This window comes from Dermochelys coriacea, chromosome 2 (assembly GCF_009764565.3).
Source record: "Dermochelys coriacea isolate rDerCor1 chromosome 2, rDerCor1.pri.v4, whole genome shotgun sequence".
Classification (NCBI taxonomy): Eukaryota; Metazoa; Chordata; order Testudines; family Dermochelyidae; genus Dermochelys; species Dermochelys coriacea.
The window spans coordinates 115,418,118-115,441,895 of NC_050069.1; the positions used below are offsets into that span (position 1 = coordinate 115,418,118).

At 44.1% G+C, this 23,778-nt stretch overlaps 1 protein-coding gene and 1 long non-coding RNA gene across 12 annotated transcripts in view; both read right to left on the minus strand.

Annotated features, from left to right (window-relative positions):
• HIVEP1 (HIVEP zinc finger 1) overlaps positions 1-23,778 on the minus strand; it is a 201,857-nt gene that overhangs the window by 126,242 nt on the left and 51,837 nt on the right. The window lies entirely within an intron of this gene.
• LOC122458410 lies at positions 9,089-10,203 on the minus strand. Its single transcript, XR_006278455.1, has 2 exons — positions 9,832-10,203; positions 9,089-9,677 (listed from the first exon to the last, which is right to left on the minus strand). It is a non-coding gene; the product is annotated as an uncharacterized LOC122458410 (long non-coding RNA).

Here is a 23,778-nt window from a genome sequence, read left to right on the forward strand (position 1 = left end):
ACATTTTTCCCCAGTAAGTCATTGCTGCATCTGAATTGACTTTAACTTTCTGAACCTAATAAAATGATAAATTAGACCCTCAAAAGGCAAAAATTAAAGATGAAAACAAGATATGGACATTGCCACTGAAATGTGACCAAGTAGGTGAATCCCAGAGCCAATATGGAGAATCACTGAAGGTCAGCCCATGCTGATCAGATTGCAGCATCAAGTCCATAGTAAGTAAGCTAAAAATATGTAGAAAAAAAAACCAAAACTTTAAACCTGGTACCTTTCAACAAAACAAGACAAAAAGACTTATAAGAAGTTATCACAAAGGACTATTAAACACATATAAATAGCAGTCAAACTTCTTTAGCCCCCATTCAGGAAAGTACTGAAGTATGTGCTTAAATCCATCCCTATTCAGGACAGCACTTAAACGTGTGCTTAAATTTAATCTTATTCTTAAATTCCCTTGAAGGATGTAAATATGCACTAAGTGCTGCTCTAAATAGGTATGCTCTTCTTTATCAGAGCCTTATAGCACAGATATACTGGCCTAATTTTTCCATATGTGCTATGAAGCAACAAAACAAAATCTCATTTTATTTTATTTCATATCACATAATTCTTCTTTCAAATTAAACCACCAGAACCCAAACAGACTATAGAAAATGAAGTGTCATTTTAGACTTACAAGCTTTTTCCTTAAAAAAAACCATTTATTTTCCTATATATTTTTAGACCAACAGACTATAGTCTGCAATGTGTCCCCATGAAAGAGCCTCTTTTATGCAGGGAAAAAAAAGTTAGCACATGAAAATAGAGAGTTCTAACACTCTAGAAATGTCTGGAATTCCCCCCAACATCTTGTTCATGAGCCAAGACAGGGTTACATATAGCAGTTCATATGCTACATCCACTAGTTCCTTTTTGACGTAAAGCTCTACAATATTCTAGTCTATGAATATATTTCAGCTAACGTGGATTGCAGGTGTTTGCCAGATGAAGTAAGGTCACCATTACCTCTAGCGTCACAGGACTCCCTTTATAGCATAAATGACAACTATCCAAAACCAAAAACTAAACACACAAAGCAAGCTCACACCCACTTTCTGACACATAGGTAAAGATGACACCAAGCATTGATATAACAAGCTATGAACTTTAAAGATGACGACGGGTCAGTAGCATTTAAGCCTTAAAGTTCAGCACCATGACATTATGATTATGGGTACAATATAAATAACCAAACAGTCTGGTATTTCAGTTTCTCTTCCACAGTGGATGGGTGTTCCTTGGAGCTCACAGTGGTTTGTGTTCTTAAAATTAGAAGGATCTTCCACCCTCAGGAAGAGACTTTCTTAAATAGAGAAGCCACCCACAATTTTGGCTATTCCAAAGATCCTTTCCCTTGATATCATGTAGGGATATTATTCCCAATCAGCAATCGGTTAAAGTATGTTAAGATGTTTCTTCTCTCTTCCTACAAATAAAAAGAGCGAGGAAAACCACCTTTGTCAAGATTAACTCTTTTTTTGTATGCCAATCAGAGTTTTGGTTGAATATTATAATGGATGCTTTAGAAGTGGGATGCTTTTATTTAATTTTTCTGTTCCTTTTATTATATTGTTCTGAGGCAGCCAAGACTAAAGTTCCTGGAATAGGAGGCATGGGGGGAAAGCAAATCTCCTACTGCAGGACTTGACACAGTTAAGTATCCTGGTAGAAGATGACACTAAAACCTGGTTGCTCCAAGCTCTTCTTGGCCAACCTTTCATTAATAGGCAGAAACACTTTTGTTTTGCCCCCGAGATGTCAAAGAGTTTGGATGCCTTTTCCTGGCCTGCAGCAATTCACACAACCAAGACCTGAACTTAATGCACCATCATCTCATGGAAATTATAAAGAGGAAGAAACAGAATTGACGAAGAAGTCATCTAGTGATAGGAATATCTAACATCTATTCCTCCTCCTCCTGCCCTGATTCAGAGACATCCTCTTCTAAATGGACAATGGAACCTCCAGGAAATAGTGGCCTCTCAGTTACTTCTTTAGGGTGCTTTGGTGCTGGACAATATGGTTGCTCAGTGATCTTACCCTCAGAAAGATTCCTGAGGAAGTGGAAGCTGAGATACCAGCCCCAAGGGTCACAACGGTTGCACTGGTCATAAGGGCTCTGACTTTGCACACTTGGCTCCCCAAATGGGAAAAGAAATCCAAGAGGTGGGGAATTGACCTCTTTCCTTGGAAAGAGTTAGGGAACCACAACCAGGGAACAGTCTCAGGTACCTTCACCACCCACCACAGGAACAAGGTACTCCAGGAACTTCCTCCTTGCAGGGGTGAATTCTAATAAGCCCCTAGCCAATAGCAGGAGCAATAAAGCAGAGATGGGGGGAGATCAGACACGTCAGCCCCTCTACATCATCCTTGTACCAAGAACCAGAAAGAAACAGCTCCAGACCCCCCAAATCATGAGATTATATCAGAGCCTCAGTTTTTATGTAAAATAAAAATAAGTTTCTTTCAATGGAGAGGTGTCTGCCTGAGTCTGCACACAGCCAGAAACAACAACTCTAAAGGCAGGGTGTAAGGTGCGGGGGCGGGGGGGGGGAATGAAATGTCCCATTCATCTCTATTGGACATTAACTTCAAGACTCAGTATTCTGGGGTGCTCTGCTAACACCACCCCAGCAGAGAACTCTGTGGCAAGATGTGAGGTGATGTCAGCAGAACTTTTTTCCTCGCAATGGACTGCGTTCATCATCACTAAGTCCAGTCAACAGGCAGAAAGGAGAGGGGAGAACATGAAGAAGGCTGGCATTAGGGGATATAGAGGGGATACAGGATGCTATTATGCTTCACTCAAAGTGTGGATTTCCGAGGTTACAACAAATGAACAGGCAAAGGTTTTTTTCAACAAGGACGAGGAAGGGCTAAATACAAATAAATCAGCACCCTTGTACATTTGTTGGTATGTTTTATCTGCTTCTTCTACCCCTCATGTGTTTTGTACTTATAATTCAATTTAACTCAGCACCTCTGTTAATCTCAACTACTGAGGTGGTACACAGTGAGACCAGGACTCTCTCAGACAACCGGGACCTAAAGTTTTTCACAGGACAAAGTCAACACCTTGAATTGCATTTGTAAGTGGACAGGAAGCCTACAAAGTTTCTGGAGAACTGGTGTTCCAGGTAGGTAGCTATGTTCTGAATCAGCTATAACTTTCAAAGGATCATCAAGATCCCAGGAAAGCCAATACACCATGCCATTTAGAGCTGAAGAAAACAAGACATACTTGTCATCCACCTGCGGATCATGTTTCAGCCTAAATAGTCTTGCTAATACTCCCATTGGCCTTCAATACATAAACAGCCGTAGGAATAATGGAGTAGAGCCACATATCAGAACTCTCTTGGGAAGACAAGATGTTTATCCCCGAACATCCTCTGAGATTTCAGAAGCAATAATGCCTTTTTTCAGGGCCACGCCAGCCACCCCATCTAGGATCTACTCAGGGCCAGCTGTATCAAAGACAGCTGACTCCAGCTTCTTGGCTAAATTCCAAACTCCTCTTGCAGCTTCATTTGGATAGGATTTACTTCATTTTCTGCTCTAAGCTGTTGTACAGTATAGCTCTGGGTAGTTACCAGCTGCCTTACTCCACCGCAGAAGTAAATGTAGTTCAACTGTGGGAGGGATACAGTCCTAACATGGTTTTGTCCCTTTAAACTATGCTGTAACCAGGTTTAACAAATGCTATGTTTGAATCATATTTAAACAAACAGAGTACCCCAGCAAATTTAAACCATATGTAAATTCAAGATAGCTTTATTAAAAGACCTAATGAAGAAGAAACATGCTTTCAACATCTGTTGCAGAGATAGAGAAGTTAGCAACAGGAATAGCAAACACTATTTTTCTTTTTTGAGATGCAGTCAACCCACTGAAGCAAAATATCAGTAAAAGTAGAACATCTTTAAGAGGAAGGAGGCTTACACTGGCTTGTACCTTCCAGAATGAAGATGACTAAAATTCCCAGGTGGTGACTATTTCAGAACCTCGTCTGTTTGCTTATCACCATCTGCTAGCTCTGTCTTGGGAAGAAATGTAATCTCTTCCTCAAACCTATTATGCATCTTAGAGAAAAATGAGCATTTTTACAAAATACCAAGTTTAGGTTAAAAATCTCACATTTTCTAAAAAATATCAAATTCCAAAGAATATTTAAAGAACATTGTTACACAGTGGCTGGCTATGGTAAATAAAGTAGATCCAGCTCACCGGTGCCTGGAGAGATGTTCCCGTTTGGCCAATTGAAATGCAGGGCAGCAGACAGGGGGCTATCGAGGGCCCAGTGAGTCAGAGAAGACTGGTTCAATCAGGAAGGGCAGGTGAGAGGTGCCAGAGGGATTGGAGGAGTCCCAGAAGAAAGCAGAAAATGGTTCCTGGGAGAAGTCTGAGGGCAAAAGATCAGCAAGAGGGAAATGCTACTTGGTGTCCCCAAGCCAGAGAGCCAAGGCCAGAGGGATGGAGAAGAGTGAGGGCAAGAGGAGCAGCAGTGGGAGCTGCCTGCTGGTTCTAAGCAAGAGAATCACATCCAAGAGCCAAAAGCCTGAAGACAGGGGAGCAGCAGAGGGTCTTACCCACTGACATCTCCAGGCTGAGAGAGCCAGACCCAGAGGAATCCTTAAGAGGGCTGGAGGAGTGAAGGATACTTTCCTGGCAGGATGCTTCGCAGCTGAGAGGCTATGGGGGTTCCTGCTGGGAAGACTGGGGTTGCACTCCAGTTGGAAGGGCTGGTACAAACACACAAGAGCACAGAGAGAGTCCAGGCATGGTTTAAGGTGACAATTTGTGACACATGGGGCATCAAGAGAGGAGATATCTTGAGTATTGATGACTGCTTACACTAGGGTGAGAAACAGACTAAATCTGTGGGGCCTTTATTATGGACTGTTTTGAACTATGTTTTAGTAACAAACCATGTTGATGGACTAGAAGATAAGCCTTGCATGGAGTTATTGGGTTATCTGAGAGGGGAAATTAGGCAGGCACACTTGTCCTGCTGTGGCCTGCTGCAAGAGGGCACTCCAAGTGGATTTGCCCCATGACATACTTCAAACGTTATGCACATTAAGGTAAGAATGATCAGTTGTATGACTCAACAAGGATATCCTTGAGATGGATACCCTGTCTCAGTCAAGGCTACCCTACAATATATTCTGCAGAGGTTCTACAAGACAAAGTTAAAAAGTGTTTGGTATGCAACTTAGGGTTACTTCATGAAAAAAATTGGTTTCAGTAAATGCAATAAAAAGTCTTAGAAATGCTCATGTCACAGAAATTCCTTATAAAATGATATTAAGTCACATTAGTCTAATGTATGCATTAGCTTGACAGTTATGTCAACGTTTTAACTTAAAATATACATGGAAAAAACAATTTCATACTTATCCATTTCTGTACAAATGATCTTCACTTTACTGTACAGGACAGCAAACTCCAATAGTTATGCCTAGAGAATTTACTATCGACTTGAACAGTAAGTAACCAAGGACAAAGACCCTTCTGATACTCAACCAAAATGCATTAAAATGTTGCTCCCTTATAATGTAATACTGACCAATTCAGGTTAGCTGTACAATCTGATAAACAAGTAAAGAGTCGTACTCAATTTTCCCCCCTAGTTTTTAACACAATACACATAAAATAGTCATAACAGTATAAAATGAATAGCATATTTTAAAAGTCTGATCCTACAAACAGGCCTACTGTGTAAAAAAACATTTAAAAAAATCTGTTCAGAAGGGTTTTTGGAGAGGGCTGAGGGTATGATTCCCAGGATGACAAAAGGGTGGAAAGGCGCTTTTATTGTAAGTGGCAGGCTAGCAGAGTTCCTTCTTGAATAACTATTTTAATGCTGTGATTTTGAGTAGTATTAATTACGTGTTAGGGCACCTAGACTATTGTACAGGCATCTTTTTTTAATTATTTAAACGGAAATAAATAAAACACAGAAACTGAAGGTACTCAGCACTTCTGAAAACAATGCCATTATTAACTTTAAGGAAAGAAGTACTTGTGGCACCTTAGAGACTAACACATTTATTCGAGCATAAGCTTTTGTGAGCTACAGCTCACTTCATCGGTTAAGTGAGCTGTAGCTCACGAAAGCTTATGCTCGAATAAATGTGTTAGTCTCTAAGGTGCCACAAGTACTCCTTTTCTTTTTGTGAATACAGACTAACACGGCTGCTACTCTGAAACCTATTAACTTTAACACTCAAACAATACATTAACAGAAAATAATGCATTCAACATTGTGCAGCTCTTTGGAGACAAAGCATCTAGTAAACTCTAACACTGCTCCTTCCTTCACAGGGAAGGATAATATCTGCCCAGATGCTCAGAACAGTACATGTGTTTATGATAAGCACCTCCCAGCACATAGGAGCTGGGAATCATGCTGTCAATGCAATTATCTCTATTTCTAGAAAAATTAACAAAAAAAAATCCTAAATGACATAAGTGGAAAAAATGTTAATTTAAAAACCTTTCTATTTTGAGTTTGAGACAAGGATTTTCAGAGTAGAACACCAAAAGGAGAAAAATAACCCAAAGAGTCTGGTATACGTTTCTCCACAGTCTTTGGCCTAACACCTACAAGCTGATTCAAACTCAGTAAACTAATAAACTATGTATTTGATTAATGCTCTGGCTTACAGGAAATCTACTTTGCCCATCTCCATGGCAGCAGTCAACTGAGGAGTAAGCAAATTGTCACCTACACCTTTTCTCACAATAGCTTGTCAACTCTGGCAGGGGACCAACCAAAGGGAGTCTTTTCTCTTGTCATCTCTAACATGAATAGTTCTGTGTATCTCTGAAAATAGCACAAAACATTCATAAACAGCATCAGGCCTGTTAGAAAGGGCTCAATGTCCATAACCTGTCTGAAATAATAGCAGGTGAATTCCTGCTGCATTCTCTGCAGTAATTACTCTGTTTCTATCCATTTTCCAGCAACTTGCACTGACTCAACAGTACAAAGTTGCTAATATACCTCCAGAGGATGTTCACCCACAGTACAATTTATTCCCCCCCCCCAAAAAGAGTCACATCCTGAATGAGAAAAGTTGTTTGAACATCACCCCAGCATTATAAAACATATATTTTAGCCACCTAGCTTTATAAAAGAACCCTAATAAATGTTACTGTGAATAAAACCAGCTGAACAAATAGTCTTTGGAATTACTGGAAAAAATTATAGTGGTGAAATTTTACAGGCATTTAGCCAGCAGTGAGGACCAACAGTTTTGGTTTTTGGTTTTTTTTTTGGTCCAATCTGGAAAACAAGTTATTTTAAATGAGTAGGGATTTCCGCCCCTGCCCCACCCTTTTTAAAGGAAACATTTACTGTGCGTGTGTGGCAAGTTTTAAATAGCATAAATGTCATAAGAGTTCTTTAGTATTCAGTCTCCATACTCAAAAGAACTTTGGTTAAGCATAGTGTAGACGGACTAAATGTTAGTACAAGTGGTTGCACATTCTCCTGGGAGCAATATGGGTTTCCTTAGGGAGTAGCTTAAGTACACCAAAACAGGAAGAGAAGTTCACTAATATTGGCCATCATTACAGATCTTGGCCTCATATGCTGATGGGATAGAGCACAAAGTGGATAATGGAGACATAGCATGTAATTTATCTGAAAGAAGGTTATGGCTCCAAGCAAGCCGATGGCCATTCAAACAAAAGTAAGCAAGAGTGTGCAGTTTATGGCGCTTATAAGCATCATCACTTAGATTTGATCAAGACAGAGAATGGATGGAAAAAACAAATAAAAATGGGGATCTAGTCACCTTTTTCTCTAGATATTTTTTTAAATAATGAGATTTCCTGCAGTTTAGAAGATTTTAAGACATTTCAAAAGAAATTTTATTCACACACACAAAAATTTGAATTTAAAAGTAACTTGACAATGTGTTTTTCCCAGACACAAACTTTAAAACATATGCAAACGTACCAAATGTCAGCATTGATCATGTTAAAAAAAAAAAAAAAAAAAAAACCAAAAAACCACATAAACCAGCAAGTTATCTCCCCCTTTATGTACAAGAATATTATTTTTTCTGTACCCATCTTATATCCACAGCCAGGTCATGTCCCCAACATCTAAATCAAACACCAACGTATGTTTCAAAATTTACCAAGTTCCTCAAGTTTTCTGCTCTTTCAATTCAATGCAATATTTCCTTGTTTCTTAGTCTCTCTATAATTAATTTTCTTCATCCATTCCTCCATCTCAATCTCCCCATTCTTATGCTACCTCCAATTTCCATAGTCCGTGAGCCATCCTTTCCATTCTCCCATGATGTGATGTTACCCTGTTCCTCCAAACCCTTTCAAGCACAGGCTTCCTCTGGGCCCCGGGATTGCTCGACCCCCCTCGCCCCATGCCCTGCCCCCACCCCACATATTCCCACCCCTGGTCCACCCGCACTCCACCTCTTCCCGCCCAGTTCCACCCCCTCCTCCGAGCACACCCTATCCCCACTCCTCCCCTCCCACCCAGCACCTCCTGCACTCCATGGAACAGCTGATTGTGGCAGGCAGAAAGCACTGGGAGGGAGGGGGGAGCTGGGTGCCAATTAGTGGGAGCTAAGCACCCACTAATTTTTTTTTTAAACACCCACAGAGTCGGCACCTATGCTTTCTAGCAGCTAGTCCAATGGGGCACTAGAAAGGAGTAGGGCTTATGTTCCCCAGCCACACTTTTTAGAGATGCAAGGGATAGAGATCCATTACGCATGCCCACTCCTTGTGACCCTGGAGTTGGGACCAGCTACAATCTGGTCATGAGCCATGAGTCTAAGGCAGAGTTAGTACAACATATAGCTGATTGTTGTCAGCTGGCAGACTAAGTTGCTTGATTTGGTAAGAAGTTTCGGGGCTCAGGCATGTAAGTAAGACAAGAATCAACAGGAAGGTGATGGGAGGAGGAGTCTGCCCATAGCAGGGGGAAGAAATTTGGTACATCTGTGTCCTGTTTAGTTTGGACTTTCCTATGGATTCACCAATGTATGACACATGATTAAGGTTAAGACTGACCCTGACATTTTTATTAAAATTCACGGGCAGGACGTGGGCAATGAACAATAAATCACAGAAGCCCCAGCCCCACTGCTGTGGGGGGCGGACTGCCCTAGCTCGAGTCAGAAGTCATGGAGGTCTGTTAGAGTCGTGACCTCCGTGACAAAACTGTATCCTTACACATGATGTTTGCTGAGCATCTTTACTCTGCATGTATGTTACATCACTTTCCCCTTAGTCTGTCTTGTTTATTTGGATTGTAAGCTCTTTGAGGCAGACATTGTTTTGTTCGTTTGTACAGTGCCTAGAACAATGAGACCTTGTTCTCAATTGGTCTCTAAGTGCTACCATAATACACATAAATGGTAACATCTGCTGTGACAATGTCACTCAGCAGGGGCTTCAGAGTTAGAATTGGGCTTTTAAGTTGAATGCCAGAGAGGAAAGGAACCTAACAGAGCTATTTTCTTCCTCCACAGATGGGGCTAAACTTCCCTTTTTAATTCCATTAAGGAGGAGGAGATTTTGCTGGCAGGGCAGACTCCCTTTCTTCTCCCAATATCCTTAAAAGGAACGGAGAGCTGGCACTGTGGATCCTGTAGGGGAGAGGAAACCAAAAGCAAAAATTGCCATCTCTTCTTTCCTACTGCTCCTAGTGGGGAAAAGAAGCTGAGGATGAGGAATAAGAGGCTTTTTTAAAATCACACTTTCCCTCAGAGGGGGATCAGTTCTTTTATTGCTGTTAATTACCTGTATTATGGTAACACCTAGAAGTCCCAATCAGGATCGAAGCCCGAGTGAACACAGAGTAAGAAAATCCCTGGAGAGCCCACAATCAAATAAAGACAAGATGCAACAAGTGATTGTAACACTGAAATAGTACACAGAAGGAAGGGCAATGGAAACAGGAATAGGAATATGCATCCACAAGGGTCCAATAAATTAATTCGCTATTAGAAGTCCTTACTGGCCAATCCATCTTGCCATTATCAGTTGGCACTTTCCCTAAGGTATTACGAATAAAGTGGGTCTGGCACAAAGATGCAAAGGAGGACAAAGTAATGGCTTCATGGTCTAAATCAGGATTGTGTTCCAAGCATGAGGGTCTGGAAGGAAGACAGAAGTATGAAGGTGCTTGGGGGAGCAGAGAAATGGGCAATAGAAACTAGCACTGAGGTGACCCATGCTCCTACATACAGGACAGTTGGGAGTCCTCAGACAGTGGTCAGCTCATTTTGCTAATCCTACTTCAGATTTCCCAGTGTGGCAAACCCTCATTTCACCAACCAATGAAAAGCGAGAGCAGTCCTTCCCCTGCCCCGGGGAGAGGAAGTCTCAGATGTTTTTAGCAGGGGAGGAGAAAAAACTGTGTTCTCCAGCATAAAGTGGCTGGAGTGAGGGCAAAGATCTCATCCACAGTATACACACACCTTGAGTACATATATAGTACATGCACAGCTTTTACAAGCAGTCTAGAAAATGCAAGTGTTTTCAGAGTTAAGGCTCTTCTGGAACAGAATGTAGTCATAACAGAACACCACTGTAACCATATTATTGGTCTACTAATTATTAATGCTAAGATTTTGTCACGGTTATTTTTAGTAAAAGTCACAGATAGGTCATGGGCAATAAACAAAAATTCACAGAGCCCATGACCTGTCCGTGACTTTACTAAAATTAACCAGGCCAGGGCTAAGTAGGGGAGATGAATGGAGTCTCATAGAGGGAAGGGGAAGAACCGACAGGCTAAGCCCCTCACCGTGGTGGGGGGGCACAGCCATGGCTCCATCACCCGCAGCACAAGAAGTCACAGCGGTCCAGTAAAGTCATGGAGTCCGTGACTGCTGTGACCAAATCATAGCCTTACTCATTATTGCCTAAGGCTCTGTCTACAATACAAAAATTTGTAGATCCTGAGTCTGTTTTCAAAAGGTCATGCCCTATCCATATCCACCTGCGTAGTTATGTTACCTGCAATGTTTTTTTAAACTGATCTTCAAAACTGCATATGACAATTTTTTTGTAGCATAGACGGGGCCTAGGTATGCCTTAACTGAATTTACATCCTTTCGCTGTTTCAGTGAGCCCATATCACTATAACAACATTGGTCTTTGCAAACATATAATCCTGAGAAGGAGGAAAAATAAATGAACCTTTGATCTGTGGTCATACCATTATTTATATACGGTTACAGTAATCCTCATTTTTCAAAATACCCCAAACCTTATACAAACAAGGGCTGTAAAATATAACAGACACACTTGACAGGGTACAGGATTTGCACTGGCTCACCACATAAGATGTCATGCTTTACTCATTTGGAAAGTACCTAAGCACTACGTCTAAACTCATTTTGAAAGGAGAGGCCAGTTCCTCCTGGTTTGTACAAAAACTATTTATCAGAAAACCACACACTCAGAAATCTCCCAGAGCAGTAACTAACAACTATGCTCAGAGGAAAAAAAACAATTATATGCATGCGCACACAAAAAGGATATTACATAACGTGCACAGTATAAAATCAACCTAAATTTTGACACAAGGATAGCTGCTTGACAGTAGTTGCTTCATCAGATTGTGGCAGCTTGTGCCACAAAACAACCACCTCACTTAGTGAACCTTGTACTTAAACAATGTAACTTTCAAAAAGCTAATGGCCCGCATTTTCAAAAGTAGAACCTAAAGTTAGGATCTGGGGAAATTCTGAGAACCCAACAATTCCCATTGACCTTAGTGGTGCTTAGGATTTTTTAATATCAGGCCATTTATTTAGGTGCCTAAATATTAATTTAGAAACTTCACTTTGGGCTCCTGTTTTTAAAAGCCTTGGCCAATGACTGATGTACATGTTTTTGAAGATGAGTTCTTTCCTACTAAAATGAGAGCGTAGCTACTTAGGTTGAAGACTGTTACCAACTCTCGTGATTTCATCACACGTCTCACAATGTTTGGAGTTTTTCTTAAAGCCCCAGATACTAGAACCAAGAGGCTGAATGAAAATCTCATCTTTAGGGAGTTTTGTTTGTTTGTTTTTTGGTGGGGTTTTTTTGGAGTTTCTAGCCCTCACATTTGCAGAGAAAACCTTAAAAATGCAAAGTAAGTGAACCCTAAAGGCTCAAAAACCAGAAGGCAAATAACTAACTCCAAATTCATTATTTAAGGAAAGGAAAGGAAAGGAAAAAGAAAAGTTAGTTATTCACTTTGTGCAGTCACGATGGTTCTTCAGGAGGCAACTCTCTTCCCCTCCCCCCCCATGGGTGCTCCACAACCCATCCTCCTGCCCTCTACTTTGGTGTTCTTGTCTATGACTCTGCGGTAGAGAAAGAACTGAGGTGGGGTTACCCTGCACGCGCTGGCAGGGCACGAGGTGAGACAGTGCATGTGCAGACCTTATGGACACTGCTACTGAAGTTCTCCAATCAGCAGCGCAGGGACACAAGCACAGCTACAGTGGAGTACCCTAGGGTCACACATCTTGAAGAACCATCATGACTGCACAAGGTGAGTAACTACTTTTCAGTAGCATCCCTTTGGGTGCTCCACTGTAGGTGACTTCCTAGCAGTACCCCTACCAGAGGTCTGGGGCTTCGGAGTTGGGTCAATAACAGACAACAATATTGTGAGGGAGCCATACATGGCATCGGAGGCTGAGTCCCCAGTGATCGCATGATCTTCTGTGAAGGTGTGGACTAAACGCCCATGTCGCCGCTCTACCGATTTCTGATTTAGGGAAATTCTTGAAGAAGGCAACAGAGGAAGAGACTAGCCTCATGGAATATATTGTCCTCAAAGTCGCTTCTTCCTCAATGCTGCCCTCCTGTGCCTCTACGATCTCTTCTGAAGGTTCCAAGGCTCTGAATGCCATGGTCAAGGATGAGGCCAGAAGCCCAAGAGGTGTGGGGGCAATATGCAGCCCAAGGATCCCAGTATGGCCACTGGGGTGGTGGTGCCCATGGTTGGCCATACCAAGGTGGTGGTGGTGGGCCATCTGAGGATATGCTGAGGGGCCCTCTTGGTAGTGGGCACCATAGGGAGCATGACAGAAGTAACGAGACAAGGCCTCCTCTGGTTTGCTGTCCGAGACCACACTAGAGAGCGGGTGTGTATGGCAGGGCAGCGGAGAAAACTCCCATGCTAGGAGAAGACTTGGTGCCAAGGTCCTGGTACCGAGAAGAGGAGACTCCAATATGTCAGATATGTGAGGGTCTCTCGAGTGCCGGAATTCCAGCAGTACCAACCGACTCGGTGCCAGTGCTGGTACTGAGGGGGTTAGAGACCTTGCCGACGCCACACTCTGGTGCTGGATGGGGCATTGATGATGGTGCCATGATGGTATGGCACATTTCAGCAGCATCTTCTTAGTGGAGTGCTGGCTCCTGTCTTTGTCCTCCAGTGCCGTGGACTCGGTGCCTGTGCCCATCGGGTCCTTAGGTGCATCAACGGCACCTGCTACTCCAGATCTTCATGAGCCATGGGTACCAGGCTGGGATTGTCTCAATGCCGATGATACCAAGAATACCAAGCATGCCAGAAATAGTTTACAGCTGACACAGGGCTCACTCTGGGGATTTCCCTCTCTTTTCTGATGACTTGCAAGAGGGGTCTGCAGCATTTTGAGTGTTGTAGGGAAGACTCACGTCTGCCAGGTAACTCTCAGTGCAGGTCCAGGGAGAGCTGGAGGGCCTTTTGACCCATGAAGATGATCTTCTGTCTCAACTCCCTGTCCTTGCAAGACCTGGGTCTGAGCTGCTGGCAGAGACCACACTTCTATGGAATGTGGCCTTCCCTGAGGCAGGATACGCACTGGGAGAGTTTGTCTGCTACAGGGATGGGCTCTTTGCAGGAGAGGCACTTCTTGATGCTCAGTGAACCAGGCATACCCATTGAGGGAAGGGTCCCCGACGAAAAGGGAGGTGGGGGGAATAAAAGTCTTGTTTGTTTGCTTTTTTGTTCCGGAACAAAGTAAAAGAAGAAGAAGAAACAACAACTAAGACCAGGAAGACTGACTGACTATAGAAATGAAAAAGAAGGGAATGTCTGGAAACAGATTGCTAATAGTTTTGTCTCTAGCCAGGGGCAGTTGAGAAGGAACTGAGGGGGGCTAGCTCGCGCATGTTGGCTAGCCTTGTAGTGGGGCATGAGAAGAGACAGTGGGTGTGCAGGCCTAATGGACACTGCTACTGACATGCTCCGATAAGAAGCGCAGGGACACAAGCACACCTACAGTGGAGCGCACCCATAAAGATACTTGATTTCAAGCCTTTTTCGGGGTGGCACCGCAGGGGGACACTGAGTCAAGATCTTTGAACATTCGTTATTGGCAAAACTGGTATTTTGAAATTAAGGCTCTGATTCTCCACTATGTCATAGAATCATAGAATATCAGTGTTGGAAGGGACCTCAGGAGGTCATCTAGTCCAACCCCCTGCTCAAAGCAGGACCAATCCTCAACTAAATCATCCCAGCCAGGGCTTTGTCAAGCCTGACCTTAAAAAAAACTTAGAAGGAAGGAGATTCCACCACCTCCCTAGGTAACGCATTCCAGTGTTTCACCACTCTCCTAGTGAAAAAGTTTTTCCTAATATCTAACCAAAACCTCCCCCACTGCAACTTGAGACCATTAGGCCTCGTTCTGTCATCTGCTACCACTGAGAACAGTCTAGATCCATCCTCTTTGGAATCCCCTTTAAGGTACTTGAAAGCAGCTATCAAATCCCCACTCATTCTTCTCTTCCGCAGACTAAACAATCCCAGTTCCCTCAGCCTCTCCTCATAAGTCATGTGTTCCAGTCCCGTAATCATTTTTGTTGCCCTCCGCTGGACATTTTCCAATTTTTCCACATCCTTCTTGTGGTGCCCAAAACTGGACACAGTACTCCAGATAAGGCCTCACCAATGTCGAATAGAGGGGAACGATCACATCCCTCGATCTGCTGGCAATGCCCCTACTTATACATCCTAAAATGCCACTGGCCTTCTTGGCAACAAGGGCACACTGTTGACTCATATCCAGCTTCTCGTCCACTGTAACCCCTAGGTTATTTTTTCTGCAGAACTGCTGCCTAGCCATTCGGTCCCTAGTCTGTAACGGTGCATGGGATTCTTCCGTCCTAAGTGCAGGACTCTGCACTTGTCCTTGTTGAACCTCATCAGATTTCTTTTGGCCCACTCCTCTAATTTGTCTAGGTCCCTCTGTATCCTATCCCTACCCTCCAACCTATCTACCTCTCCTCCCAGTTTAGTGTAATCTGCAAACTTGCTGAGGGTGCAATCCACCCCATCCTCTAGATCATTAATGAAGATATTGAACAAAACCGGCCCCAGGACCGACTCTTGCGGCACTCCACTTGATACCGGCTGCCAACTAGACATGACGCCATTGATCACTACCCGTTGAGCCCAACAATCTAGCCTAGCTTTCTATCTACCTTATTGTCCATTCATCCAGCCCATACTTCTTTAACTTACTGGCAAGAATACTGTGGGAGACAGTGTCAAAAGCTTTGCTAAAGTCAAGGAACAACACATCCACTGCTTTCCCCTCATCCACATCCCCTCGTCATAGAAGACAATTAGATTAGTCAGGCATGACTTGCCCTTGGTGAATCCATGCTGACTGTTCCTGATCACTTTCCTCTGCTCTAAGTGCTTCAGAATTGATTCCTTGAGGACCTGCTCCATGATTTTTCCAGGGACTGAGGTGAGGCTGACTGGCCTGTAGTTCCCAGGATCCTCCTCCTTTTTGAAGATGGGCACTACATTAGCCTTTTTCCAGTCTTCCGAGACCTTTCCCGATCGCCATGAGTTTTCAAAGATAATGGCCAACGGCTCTGCAATCACATCCGCCAACTCCTTTAGCACTCTCGGATGCAGCACATCCAGCCCCCTGAACTTGTGCTCATCCAGCTTTTCTAAATAGTCCCGAACCACCACTTTCTTCAGAGGGCTGGTCACCTCCTCCCCATGCTGTGCTGCCCAGTGCAGCAGTCTGGGAGCTGACCTTGTTCGCAAAGACAAAGGCAAAAAAAGCACTGAGTACATTAGCTTTTTCCACATCCTCTGTCACTAGGTTGCCTTCCTCATTCAGTAAGGGGCCCACACTTTCCTTGACTTTCTTCTTGTTGCTAACATACCTGAAGAAACCCTTCTTGTTACTCTTAACATCTCTTGCTAGCTGCAATTCCAGTTCTGATTTGGCCTCCCTGATTTCACTCCTGAATGCCCGAGCAATATTTTTATACTCTTCCCTGGTCATTTGTCCAATCTTCCACTTTTTGTAACCTTCTTTTTTGTGTTTAAGATCAGCAAGGATTTCACTGTTAAGCCAAGCTGGTCGCCTGCCATATTTACTATTCTTTCTACACATCGGGACGGTTTGTCCCTGTAACCTCAATAAGGATTCTTTAAAATACAGCCAGCTCTCTTGGACTCCTTTCCCCCTCATGTTATTCTCCCAGGGGATCCTGCCCATCAGTTCCCTGGGGTTGTCAAAGTCTGCTTTTTTGAAGTCTAGGGTCCGTATTCTGCTGCTCTCCTTTCTTCCCTGTATCAGAATCCTGAACTCGACCATCTCATGGTCACTGCCTCCCAAGTTCCCATCCACTTTTGCCTCCCCTACTAATTCTTCCCAGTTTGTGAGCAGCAGGTCAAGAAGAGCTCTGCCCCTAGTTGGTTCTTCCAGCACTTGCATCAGGAAATTGTCCCCTACACTTTCCAAAAACTTCCTGGATTGTCTGTGCACCGCTGTATTGCTCTCCCAGCAGATATCAGGGTGATTGAAGTCTCCCATAAGAACCAGAGCCTGAGATCTAGTAACTTCCGTTAGTTGCCAGAAGAAAGCCTCGTCCACCTCATCCCCCTGATCTGGTGGTCTATAGCAGACTCCCACCATGACGTCACCCTTGTTGCTCACGATTCTAAACTTAATCCAGACACACTCAGGTTTTTCTGCAGTTTCATACCGGAGCTCTGAGCAGTCATACTGCTCTCTTACATACAGTGCAACTCCCCCACCTTTTCTGCCTGCCTGTCCTTCCTGAACAGTTTATATCCATCCATGACAGTACTCCAGTCATGTGAGTTATCCCACCAAGTCTCCGTTATTCCAATCACATCATAATTCCTTGACTGTGCCAGGACTTCCAGTTCTCCCTGCTCATTTCCCAGGCTTCTTGCATTTGTGTAAAGGCACTTGAGTTAACTTGCTGTTTGTCCTGCTTTCTTAGTATGAGGCAGGAGCCCTCCCCGTTTTGCGTTCTCCTGCTCGTGCTTCCTCCCGGTATCCCATGTCCCCACTTACCTCAGGGCTTTGGTCTCCTTCCCCCGGTGAACCTAGTTTAAAGCCCTCCTCGCTAGGTTAGACAGCCTGCTTCCGAAGATGCTCTTCCCTCTCTTCGTTAGGTGGAGCCTGTCTCTACCTAGCACTCCTCCTTCTTGGAGCACCATCCCAGGGTCGAAGAATCCAAAGCCTTCTCTCTGACACCACCTGCATAGCCATTCGTTGCCTTTCATGATTCAACCGTCTCTACCGAGGCCTTTTCCTTCTACAGGGAGGATGGACGAAAACACCACTTGCGCCTCAAACTCCTTTATCCTTCTTCCCAGAGCAATGTAGTCCACAGTGATCTAATCAAGGCCCAAGCTGTCACTTGTGGTTCCCTGAGTCAGAGCTACCCAAACTTGGTGCATGACGTCACCCTTGTAGCTGCAAGGGGGAGGAGCCTAATGTCAGTAGAAGACTGGGCCTAACTCTTCTCTGTTTCACCACACCACCTCACCTGCCCATCCTTCCCCGCTACATCTGCTTCCTTCCCCTTCTCGTGGGAGGGATAGGCAGCCGCTGGTTTAGGAGGGGTTTTCTCCAGCTGTACTGCAGCAGAGCTTCCCTGCACAGTGGGGAATTCTCCAGCTACTTTAAAGCTACTTTGTGCTCTTCCTGCAGAGAAAAGTAATAGACTGGAGAGCTCTACCTTAAGTCTCTTATTATAGGAACCATACCATACTATATGGTATATTGTCATCTACTATGTACAACGGAACCACTATTCCTTCTGAATAGCAACAATGCCATTCTAGGAAAAGAATCACCTAACTTTACCTTCGGAGTATGGAAGCAGTGGAGGGGAGGGGGGAAGAGAATTAATTATCATTAAATTACTTGCGTAATGGAAGTGCCCAGTGGCTCTAGTCATATAACAAGACACCGTTATGCTACACAAACACATAAATGAGATGGCCTTTGACCCACAACACTAGTAATGAAAATCAATAAAGAAATAAAGGGTGTGGTTCAAAAAAAAAATCAGAAGGAAAAAACATTCTAGGCCCTTGAACTTTCCCCAGCTTTTCTCATATCTGGATGAATCTCTGTACACACACACACTCCCCACATTTCCTTTTTCAGTGGCTCCCATATTTTTTTATACAATAAATGTTCTACTTTAGGCATTTTGTGAGTTATAATCTATAGCTTGTTAACCACTATATTCAGCTAGAAAAAAGCATATGTTTAAGTCTGTAACACAGGCATAAGAGGAAGTTAAAAATCGTGCCAGAGAATGCTGTTTAGATACCAGAAAGGATAGTATTTAGCAGTTTGCAGACATGAAAGGAGCAGAAAAACAGTTTGGAATTATTAAGCAGTTTGTGTGCACTATTGCTTTTTGTTGGTGACCGTGACCACCTTCAGTTATGTATAGCTAAAAACTAAAAAAAACAAAACAAAACAAAAAAAAAACACATACACACCCTCCAAACATGCAAACAACGTATGCAAGCGTGCGGCTCTCCCTACACATTTAATTTCTGTATGCAAAATGGATGCTTGCAAAATATGCTCCACTCACTACTTTTCATGTGGTTCCAAAACACTATCTTTTATTGAACTTTTGATGCATCAAAAACTTTAAAGCTGACAATGGTAATTTTACCTCTTTAGAAAAGTGCAAAAGCAAAATGGAGCTGGGGACAGAAAGTGATTACAAAGCTAGAATTACGATCTCAACAAACTAGAGGAAAAACTGGTATCCAGCAGTATTGGTAGATTCTTAGATACTATGGTGATACAGGTCACATACAAAATTAGATAGCTATCTTTGTTTCAGATTCACATATGCCAAGTTATAAACTCTACAGATCTACCATGCTAATAATGAACCTCCTCTACTGAAAGAAAATTCAAGCTTGATGAGTTGCTTATTAGTATTATCTTCACACCTTTTGAAAGACAATATTTTTAGTTTGGAAGATAGAAGAATCGTGCATGCAAGATTTCCTTTGTATAGTTCTAAGCAACTAGCCGTACAGGGCAAACTACTGAAAAGACATACTAAATAAATAAATCTACAGTGACACCCACACAAAATTAAGTTAAAAGAACATTATTAAGGTTGCTAAGTGAAGCACTCAAAAGTTAGGAAATGCCAGATTTAAGGTTGCCTCTACAACCCTAACTCAACCCCACCATGTTCATGCACCATGCTATAGTTTTAATTACATGCTCACTGCTACTTTTTCCACAGGACCCCTGAAACTGAAATAAAACAAACTCCATCACATGGGATCATAGTGACATCCACATGGGTCATCAGCAGAATTGATACCTTTAGATCCACTGCTCAGACCTCTGCCACTTGAACTAACGGAGTAATTGATAGCAGTAGTAGGCTAAAATAAAAGGAGTACTTGTAGCACCTTAGAGACTAACAAATTCTATATACAGATCAGAACTAGTGTGAAATGGGATAGTTTGCCATTGGATTTCAGAGACATTTACTTACAACAGGTGAATGGTAAGACTCTGAAACCATGGATCCCATTCCAGGCTCTGAGGGAAGCATGCTTTTAGTAAGCAGAGACTTTCTGCTCCCTCCACCCCGGCCTGATCCCCTCTGCCCCACTACTTTTCCACTCCCAGACTTCCCCCATCCCTGCTCCCAGTCCCCTCCCCCAGACCTTCTGCTCCTTATCCCCAGTCTCCTTGGCCAGACAGTCCAAGTTCCCTGCCCCACCCTCAGCTCCTTATCCCCAGTTGCCTTGCTCATTCCATCTCAGCTACCCCTTCCTGATTCCTCATCCAATGTCTCTCTCACCCCACCCCCCACGTTCCCTGTCTCACTGACTCCCATTCCCAGTCTCCTCCATGGGCTCCTTGTGCAATCAGTTATTCCTATGCTCTGGCTTTGTCTCTGTTTCTTTGTCCAGCAAGTCCCAGTTCTCCCTGCCCCCCCTCCGCCCTGCACCCACACACCCTGGTTCCTTGTCAGATGCGTCTCCCCCCCCACCCCACCAGCCCCAATAGTTGCCAATCTCATTACTCAGCCAGTCCCAGTCTCCCATGAGGGCTCTTCATCCAATGTCACTCTCCCAACACCCCAAATCTGAGGCTCCTTTGAGGTCAGACTAGAAGTTCTAACAGGGCTTTCTGGCTTTAAAGTGTATACATATATTAATCCTCTGCCCTTTCCCCATAGTTCCCAAACTCTGGAGTTTAGGCAGTAGCATGGGAGATAATTGAATAATTTTGCTCCTGGAAAAGTGGTTTGGGTTTTGAGCATGTAGGAAACTACTAAAGCTATTGGCAGAGGGAAGGCTTCTTTTCTTCACACTTAGGCTTGATCCAAAGTTCATGGAGGTCAATGGAAAGATTCCCATTGACTTCACACCCCAAGCGAGAAAGTGGCAGCACTGTAAAGTGGCAGTGTAGACAAGGCCTCAGACAGACAACACTACATTAAGATTACACGCTGTTAACTTCTAAATGTGTCCTTTAGGATGACAAAGAAGCAATTTGTAATGAAAGCTTAGATTTGGGAACACAATTTTGGGAGAAATGTAGCAAAGTCCATGCCTGCAGGGCCGGCTCCAGGCACCAGCTTTCCAAGCAGGTGCTTGGTTGGCATTCAGAATGGGGTGGAAGTCCGTGTCCCACGGTGGCAATTCGGCGGTGCCTCTGCCACTCTTCTGTGTGCAGCAGCGGCAATTTGGTGGCGACTGCTTGGGGCAGCAAAATTGGTAGAGCTGCTCCTGGATACACCTCTAAAGACCTGAAACCTGGAAGCACTCCAAGCACTGAACTCTCTTTGAAGTCAGTAGGACTTCTGCATGCAGGATACTTGCAACATTGGGCCCTATGTTTTAAAGAACTCACTATGCTGAAAAGCACAGCATGCCACTACATAAAAACTATTTCCTCTGCTCTTTCTAAAAACAGAGTATAAAGCAACATTACAAAAAAATTAAAAAACAAAAAAACACAACCCTGAAAGCAGCATGAAGGTGCTTAAACTATGCTATCTCCACCTCTGCTAAAGTTAAGCTTCAGACAAGCTTTCAGTTTAAACCTTGACTATTCTAAGTGCTTTAAAATCCATATGGTTAATTGGATTGCCTTGAAATTTGGTGTGCCTCCTGGGGGTGCAAGATATAGTCAGTGATCCAGCTATAAGACCACTTGAACAACGGGTTCCTGAGATACAGCTCCTGAAAAACATAGCTTTTCTTAGGCTTTGTCTATGCCACTGTAAGGTCCGCAGTATAGACATAGCCATAAAGTTGACACAGGGCTTGTCTACACTTACAGTGCTGCAGCTGTAAAGGTTTGGCCGGCCCTGGAACAGCTTGAGCCACGCCCTTTTCAGGCAGGGCCCCCCCTTTACTCTCAGTCTCCCCTCTTGGAAAGCAGCAGCTCCTCCCTGCAGCTTCCAGCTGTTGCTCCTCCCTCCTAGCTGCCAAGCAGGGAGCGGGGCCCCAGCCGCACAGTGTGACCGAGCAGGGTTGGCAAACCCTGGCAGAAAGCTAGGGGGGACATGACCTTGAGTACCACCCCTCCCTCCCAAGCATTGCCTCTGCATCAGACCTTTGGAGGATATCAAATTAAAATATAGTTTGAAAAAAGAGAGTTGCTTCTGCACTTCAGGGCGCTAAGGCTCACACACCTAATGACTTACACGGAGCATGGGGACAGAGTTAACAGCATTTTTAATCTATAAAGTTTTACATCAGTTGGCCAGCTCAACGGGCTAAACAGTAGTCCTTTGAACCTAACCCATCTAGCCAGTGTGAGTTTTGAGTCCCACCTTGGGCTGAAAATCTGGAAAAGATTGGAAGGCATGTTGCTAAAATCTCTCTGTTGGTTTTGAGGGAAAGTAATCCCACTAACGTAACAAAACAAAAATCAGACATGTGAATGCTTGCTGGCAGGAAGGGGCATTTTAGCAGGTGAAGGAGTTGAGGGAATATGGGTGAGAATGCATCAGGTGAGGGAGATAAATGTGGATGGGTGGCAGAGGCGGTGAGAGGGGCTGGGGAACTCAGCTTAGGGGGAAAAGACACTGGTGGGAAGGGGACACGGGGTGAGTGGTACAGACTGGAAAGGAATAGGGGTGCCTGTCAGCACCATATTCTTCTCTTCTGTGTGTGTGTGTGTGTGTGTGTGTGTGTGTGTGTGTGTGTGTGTCCACTTACCCCACCAGTGTTAGCTGGAATATAGGGGTCCCTGCCCTTTGGGTGGAGGGTGTCAATCCCTCCTTCATTCCCCACTATGTAAGCCAGGTTCTGGGAGAGGCTTGCCATAGTGAGGGTGTCTGAGCCACAAACCCATGTGAGCTGGAGCTCTCAGGTGCCTTATACCTCTAAGGGGCTCTGAGCCCATCACCCTATCCACCCCAATGTAGGCCTCTATCTGGGGAAGCCTGAGAACCCCTCTGGGTGGAGAGCTAAGAACAGGCATGCTCAAAGGACGAGGCAAAAACACTGTGGTGAGGAGCTGAGAATGGGCATGCTTAACACTCTCCAGTAGTGGGGAGGGGGCCTGGGAACACCCAGTGACATGAACAGAGCAGTTCACACATCATCCAATGAAGTGAGCTGTAGCTCATGAAAGCTTATGCTCTAATAAATTGGTTAGTCTCTAAGATGCCACAAGTACTCCTTTTCTTTTTGCACATCTCACAGCTATTCTTTCAGGCTGTATTAACCTCCTCTGGGTATCCTCTTTCAGCTAAGAGCACCTCATTGAGATGAATGGGCCATTTCACACCTCTCATAGCCTCCTATTCTGCAGATGGATATGCAGGGCTGGGTGCGCCCTCTACCAAAGGGATAGGGGGACAGTGGGAAATGAGTGATCTGAGTGGAAATCCAGTCTGGCCAAGAAGCACACAGAATCCAGTTCCTTTTCAGAAAACAGATATGGCTCTTAAAAGAGCTTTTTGATTCTCTCTTATCCATAAGGGGAAAGCCAGATTCCAAGGCTGAGTTAGTCAGAAACTTGGGTAAACTGCCATGTACATACACAGGGACACGCCTCCCCTGCCTGTGTGTGTGTGGATAAAACAGCATGGTGGGGACTGACTGAGAGGGTGGCCAGACTGGAAGGGAAAGGCTGGTTGATGGGACTGGGCAACAAGAAGCAGAAGGGTGTAGGGCCAGGATGGATAGTCTATTTGACCTATAACTACTATGACGGCTCCTAACTTCTACCAACAAGGCTTTTTTCTGTTTATATATTCAAAAAAACCAACCTTAGGAGATTAAATGGCAAAAAGCTAACAACACAGATAAGGCTTTCTGGTGACAGCTATGGCCCGCGGGCCACATCCGGCCCACAGGACCCTCCTGCCCAGCCGCTGAGGTTCTGGCCCAGGAGGCTCGCCCCTGGTCCCTCCCCTGCTGTTCCCCCTCCCCACAGCCTCAGA